Genomic DNA, 7,699 nt, shown 5'->3' on the forward strand with positions numbered 1-7,699 from the left:
TATATATATATATATATATATATATATATATATATATATGTGTGTGTGTGTGTGGTGTGTGTGTTTGTGTGTGTATGTATGTATGTATGCATGCTTACATGTGTCTCAATACTATGATATATATCTATTATAGAACTGCTTCACCAATACACATGAGCACTCTGAAATATCTGACTTAGTTTAAAATTCTCTCTCTCTCTCTCTCTCTCTCTCTCTCTCTCTCTCTCTCTCTCTCTCTCTGCCACCGCCCGCGGCCATGATTTATCTCTGACATTTCATCTGATTTTTCAATAACAGCCCGAGACTTTGGGAAGGCATGTATTGATCTTTGTTAAAAATTGGTTGACCAAAATGGCCCCTATTCAGCTAACAAGGAAATGTTTTACTCGGAGATCTAACTTAGAGAAATGAATGATTGAGCTAATTATCTTCGACGAAGTTTCTTTCCTTCGAAAACAATATAGGAGGGATTAGGGCATGATACTTGATGCTTAGTAAGCGTTTCTGTTGTTATACCTTCTAACGTCTTTCTTGTGTTTTAATAACTTACATTTTTATCTCTCTGTTATTAATTTGTTAATGTATTTTTTCTTATAACTGATTTATTCTGTCTGTATTTCCTATTACCCTCTGTTAGTTCTTGCAAATGAACACCAAATTCTTAGGAAGCCTGAGTGTCAAGTAAATGAGAACTGTGGGCTTTATTCAGCGAATTGGGTTTATCTTCGGAATAGTAATAATATTTTAAGTTGATACTTTTTTTACTTGAAACCTGTAAGAGAACATGCTTTTCAAGTAATGGTTTCCTAGAAGTTATTTAAATGATAATAATTTCACTTTGAAGTTCAATATAAAACCACTGTAAAACTAACTTAGCAAAAAGAGAGAGACAGAGACAGACAGACGAGAGAGAGAGAGAGAGAGAGAGAGTGAGAGAGAGTGCTGGCATAAGTTAAGACGCTTGCTAAACTTCTAAAAACATAAATGATTTTACTTTCTAGTTTTCTTTTAAAAAAGACAGACGAGAGAAGAGAGAGAAGAGAGAGACAGACAGGCAGACAGCATCAGAGACAGAGACAGAGACAGAGCGCGCAGCGGAATAAGTCAAAACGTTTGCTAAACATTGAAAACATAAATGATTTATTTTTTAATTTTCTTTAAAAAAACAGAGAGAGAGAGAGGAGAGAGAGAGAGAGAGAGAGAGAGAGAGAGAGAGAGCTGAACGAAACTTCATCCCTGGAAAGACGATATAAAAAACTGTGCATCCCCTTCCCCTCTTGGGAAAAGTCCTGAATCTTTTCCACGAAAAAATGAAGAAAAAGTTTCCTTTCCTGACCAACCATCCCAGAAATAAAATTCACAATCCTTTGTGGCATTAATTCCCAAATAACCAAAGACTCGACACTGTCAAAGACACCTTGACCCCTCTTCATGTTATATCAAATCTCTCCTTTCTTTTCCTCTCATTTATTGCAACGCAAATGATAACCAAGTATCCTTTTGTTATTTATCTTTGGACCCTTCCTTAATCTTCCTTTTGGTATCTCTTTTACCCTTTCCAGTATTCCACTGGAAGAGAGATAGAGACACAGAGACTCCTGTTTTACCTTCTATTAAGTGGAATTGACTCTCCAGTTGCCAGATTAAGTCTGCCTTTGGCTTAAATGAAACAGAAAATCCTGTGTGTTTTCCCTCTGCTTTTGGGACTCTGACGCCAAAAAAGTCAGTTTCAGTTTAGTCAATTTTTTGTGTCCCGCCGAAATTCTGCTTAATCTGGAAGAGGAAGAGTAGCTACATGAACATGAGTCTGTAGTCTCTGATGTTTATTAAGATTATGTTGTTTCAAAGATTTTTTTTTTATATGGGTATATATTTCTGTTATATTTAGGATTTGCGTATAAAGGGAATTGGTGTCTTATAATTTATCAGTATAATAAAAGTCACGAATTTGTAATGACAAAACTACCACAAATTACCAACTGTTAAAAATTTAGCAACCAGCTGTCATGTTGTACATGGCTTCTTTACGATTCAAACCCAAAAGAACTGGGCTCAAATTCTAGTCAGTTCCTCTCTCTCTCTCTCTCTCTCTCTCTCTCCTCTCTCTCTCCTCTCTTTTATGGTTTCTAATAAAAATTATGAGTAAATCATATATGTTTTAGCCAACATTTTTACTTGTGTCAGTCCAGGCCCAACCTCGTCCGCCACCCCCCACCCATACTCTCTCTCTCTCTCCTCCTTCCATGCCGTCTCTCTCTCTCTCTCATCTCTCTCTCCTCTCTCTCGTCTCCTCCGATAAGAGGTCAAAGGGGACATTCGAATCCATTCTTCTAGCTTAAGCAAAAAATGCACAAGACGGAATGCCGCCCATAAGCAAGCATGGTGAAATGCATTAGTGGTGCATTTCCTTACTGCAATAGACAATGACAGTAATTCATTCAAGGCGAAAGATATAGGTTTAGTAATCAGGGTGTGGGTGTACGTGAAAGATGACGCAATCTTATTCGTAGTTCGATATAAATGTGTTTATTAATCATGGATCTATTTGACGCAGTGTTTTCACTGGTTATAATAGAAGGAATGTTTCAGTCATATTGGAGTTATTCCCGTGATGTTCTTTTCCTCCATTGTCACTGATTAATCATATAGAAATAGAGGAAACATTATGGATAGTAAACACTGAGAGTATATACAGATAACAATTAACTCTTGAGAGAGAGAGAGAGTAGAGATCGAGAGAGAGAGAGAGAGAGAAAAAGAGAGAGAGAGAGGAACACTAGCAAATGTAAAACGCTGGATAAAAGTTTGGAAATATGAATGATTTATTCTTTTTTTCTTTACACTCGCACACACACACACACACACACACACACACACACACAGAAAGAGAGAGAGAGAGAGAGAGAGAGAGAGAGAGAGAGAGAGAGAGAGAGAGAGAGAGAGAGAGAGAGAGAGAGAGATGATTGAGAATTTCTCATTTACAAAAAATAACCATTTTAATTAACATAAAAAAAAGTCGCTATATCAATAGTGCTATCGTCTGTAAAAAAAAAAATAAGTAAATAAATTGAATTAACATTATCATTTCATTTTAACAGAATCTTAAAGGACTCTCAGCCTCTGGAGTCATACCTTCCAAGGCCAAAGGGAATTTTCCATCAGACGACCCGAAAGGGATCTGTAATGGTAAGTTATTCCAAAAGCACTTAGGATTACGACGATTAGAAATAAAGGATTAGTTCTAATCCGGTGGAACATTTAGAGGTTACTCCACAGTCTATGGAGGAATTAGGTAAGAAGATGGTGGTAGTTGATGGTCAGTGGTTTCGTTTACCGAATTTAGGGATATTTATAAGTTAAATATATATATATATATATATATTATATATATATATATATATATATATATATATATATATATATATATATATATATGCATTTATCACCTTCCAAACTTTCGTGATTCAGTTACACACACACACACACACACACACATACTTAATAGTGGTATTGAAATTGGTGGGCCCCATTTTCATGAAGCAAGCTTGTCTAAGTTTTGCAGCTCATTCAAATGGGTAGCTATGAAACTATAATGGCCCGTGAATAAATGGACCATTTTGGTCCAGTGCAGATTTAAGGGTAAGGCCCAAAGTGTCTATAATGGGCTTAATAAAGAGATCAGCAGATTACGAGTATAACACTGTTAGTCGTAATCAGGCATAAGATTTACTGCCTGAGGTGTATCACCAAAAGTTTAGAAATTTCAAGAAAACCCATGATTATACATTTGTAGAATTTGTACGGAAGGTAGAGCAATAATTTGAAGACTGGCTCAAGCCAAGAGAGGTTACCGAATTCGACAAATTGATGAACTGATTCTGGTCAAAGAATTTAAAATCTCTATATCTCGGGACCTTTGATTTCATTTGGAGAAGTTTAAATTAGATGTCTTACAAGAGTTGATAACAGCCGCCGATGAGTATGTACTGACTCATCGTCAGAGGGTAAATTGATGACCTCAGCTGTCTATGTTCCAACCCAGGTAATAGAGAATATTCATTTATAATGTTAGTCAGAGATATAGTAGTTCCCGGAGCAGTAGCAATTTTAGTATTCAGAATGATAATTATAATGTTAATAGGGACCAGGTTGTCTAAGAGACTAATAATCGCCCTGTTAATGGTCATATCAGAGATAATAGGAGTAGAAACGTGGTTTACTTCTGGTGCAACAGAAGGGGTCATGTCAAGTTGGACTGTAATGGCATGAAAAACTACCTGGATAGAGGAAATAAACAGCCAATCATTGGTAGTTACCAAAACTGTTAGTAATAATGATAATGATAATATTAATGGTATTCAAGGACCTGTTTTCTGGTCCTCCAAGTGGTAAAGTTAAGAAAATTAAGATCTTGAGAGATACGGGGGCAGGGGCAGCTCAGTCGTTAATTGTCTGGTTCATTTAAATAATGAATTTGTTCTGTTAGGGGTTTCCCGATTACCGTGAGTTCCTACCTAATCTAGACATTCTTTTTCAAGACAAGAGGGTATAAGGGACAGGTTAAATTTGCTGTTGTAGACAGTTTTCCTGTCCCTGGTATTGATTGCTTATATGTTAATGATCTTGCTTCCAGGATGGAAATATTTACCTTCCCAATATTAACCTTAGCCTCTTTCAGGTACTTATATTACAAAACCTGTTGTGTAACGACGTGTTCACTCGCCAAAGAGGAGAAAATTTAGACATTAATGTAGAGAGATAGGCAATAACACCTGTAATGGAACTGGAAAGTAGGGAGCCTTGTAATTTAGTCCATATTGATTGGGAAACTAATGCCTTCTGACAGGCACAGAATCGAGAATTTCACCCTTATGATGACGTACCTGTTTTCGAAGAAATATCTAAACCTTCCTTTTACAGATTCAACAATTTATCATATCTGTTCAATCGACCCAGGGAGGTTCCTGCCAATAAGATCAAACTTAAACAGCAGTTATTGGTTTTTTAAAGGTTTAGGGAAAAGTTATTGAATTAGGTTCATGAGAACAGTTTATCAGGACACTTCTGGGTACCCAAGTGCTTTCAGAAATAGCCGAGTTATATTCCTGGCCAAGATATGTGCCAGAATGTGAAGAGATTTGAGTTGTCGTGCCAGGTGGGCCAACTGGTAGGCATGCCTAACAAGAAGATCCTTGAGGCATTGCTGATTCCCATTTCTTCGGTGGGAGAACCATTCAGGTAAGTTGTCATCGATGTAGTCAGGCCCCTTCCATGGACGCTTGGAGGGTGGAGTGATTTACTAACAACAGTAGATAGGATATCCAGGTGCCCGAATCTATCCCAATGAGGAGTTTGAAGGCAGGAAAGGTAGTTGAGGCCTTAGTAAACTTCTTCACTAAATTCGGTATCCCGAAGTTTCCTTCAGAGTGACTGTGGTATAAATTTAACAAGAAGGATTTTCAGAAAGAAAATGTCTGAGCTCGAGTAAAACATGTTATGTCTTCACCTGCCAGCCCGAGAGTCAAAGTCAGGTAGAACATTTTCACCAACCTTAAAATCAGTGAAAATTAAAAAAAATTCTGTTATGAGTATGGTAAGAGTGGGCCAAAGAGGTCCTGTATGCACTTTTTGCTATTAGGTCCATGCCCATTGAATCTTTAAGTTTTTTCCACTCCAGTTAGTGTTTGGGCATGTGTGTGCTCCCTCGATCCGGTGAGAGGACATTTATAAGTTAATAGTCAATGATGAAGTCAATGTTGACTGTTTTATCTAATTTACAAGAGAAATTACGGAGTGCCTGGGAGTTTGCTAATGATATTTTAGTAGCCAGCGAATCTCAAATTAAATTTCGATAAGACTTAGGTATCAAGTCGTGTTCATTCAAGCTTTGATAAGGTTTTGGTCCTTCTCACCCTCCCTGGGAATATGTTATAAGCCCCAATTTTCCGGTTACTGGAAAGTTGTGAAAAAGTTGAGCGATGTTGATTATGTTATATAGAAACTCCCAAGAGGAGGAGAGAAGCTCAACTTTATTATGTGAATATGCTAAAATCATTTGTAGGAGAAAAATCAGCAGATATTACGAAGGAGCTTGTTCCTACAAGAGTATAACCTAAATATCAGACATATCCCTAGAAAGGATAATGTAATTTTGGGCGCCCATTCAAGGTTATTTTATTAATTGATTGATGGCATAGTCATCGGTTGCTCGATTTATATTTTTTTGCTTTCAGGTATTTTGCTCCTCAACACCAAATAACAGGGCTATTTAGATTCAATTGGTACTAGTTGGAAGATTCATTTGAATGTAAAGGTATTAAAAAAATATTTGAGATTTTTTTATAGCTTTTGATAAGATTTTTCCTTTGCAGCCTAGGCTGTTTAAGATAGTACGATAGTATTTGTATATTTAGTACTCTGGTTTACCTTCTGTAGGAGAGATGTATTAACCAATTCTCCTTTCAGAGGGTTTGTATGGAATAATGTATATATATTTCGTTTTCTTTCTTTTTTTTTGGACAGAGGTTTGATATGCTTTGAAGGTCTTAATATGTTTTAATCTTATTATTATTTTTGACACATTGTTTTGTCCCTTTCAGTATTTTAGTGACGTTGATTTGAGTTATATGTCAAGGTATTAAGTAAATGTCTTCCCTTGTCAAAAAAATTTTTTTAAGGAGGACTGTTATATTGATTGAGTGGTTCCTTCATTTTTCTTTGCTTTTGGTTTTGTTATCAGATATTAATGTAAATTTTTTAAATTTTTTGAATTTTGGTTAAGTTTTGGTTCCTACTTTGTTATAGTCATTTTGTCTAATAGATGTCCACTGTTAACCTTCTTAGGACACTCCCATCGATTTGTATGTTTTCTTATATTTTCATGTTATTGAGCATGTGTGGGTGTGTTCAGTAGTTACTGGTTGGCAGTGTGGATTTTCTCTTGTGTACTGGACCTGAGGGCCGGTTAATCTGAGTGCAGCCTCCCTACAGAATGGGTATCTTGGGCATTGTAGGCGTATCTGCCGGTATCTGCAGCTTGTTGAACGATCATCTGTTTATACTGTGAAAAAGTGAAGAAGGTCCTGCTGTTTTGAATGATTCCGGGTGAAGGGAGAGCGGACTTTGTGTCTCACCTGTTTGACTTGAGTGAGACGTACTGCTCAGGTGTCTGAGTTCACCAGTGGTCAGAAAAGACGATCATTTATATGCCATTGTACTGACTTTGCCTCGCTGTTTCAACAGGTCATCAACCAGTGCTTCAATTGCGAAGTGTAAGCCACTATCAATATTTTCACATAATAAGTATTATCCTCGCAATTACTTTTTTTTGGAGGACTCGCTGACTTGCATAAGCCCCGGAGAGATCAACACTACATATGTGACCCACGGGGTTATGGGGTTATTTCATCACTAGTCTTCAGTATCATTTATTGATTTGTTGGATCACCAGTCTGCATTACTATTTACTTTTTTGTAATATAACTTGTTCTTATGGAAGTGTGTGTTTTTTGTTTTGTCGTTATGAGTAGGGAATTATTATATTTAGCCAGGTTTAAGGATTCTTTCTCTCTGTACCCTCTCCTGTCGTGCGATTATGGTGATTTTTCCACCATAGTAAGTTTTCTTCTTCCTAGCTTATCCTATAAATTTCTCGCCTCCTGTTGATACGATTTTTAGTTAGAAGTTTGTGTTTGTTGCT

The 7,699-nt window shown here is 36.7% G+C and overlaps 1 pseudogene; it reads right to left on the reverse strand.

Moving 5' to 3' along the window:
* Positions 1-1,734: 1,734 nt before the first annotated feature.
* Positions 1,735-7,699, reverse strand: part of LOC135209833 (NADH-ubiquinone oxidoreductase chain 1-like) — a 15,778-nt pseudogene continuing 9,813 nt past the window's right edge.

Source organism: Macrobrachium nipponense, chromosome 38 (genome assembly GCF_015104395.2).
Source record: "Macrobrachium nipponense isolate FS-2020 chromosome 38, ASM1510439v2, whole genome shotgun sequence".
NCBI lineage: Eukaryota > Metazoa > Arthropoda > Malacostraca > Decapoda > Palaemonidae > Macrobrachium > Macrobrachium nipponense.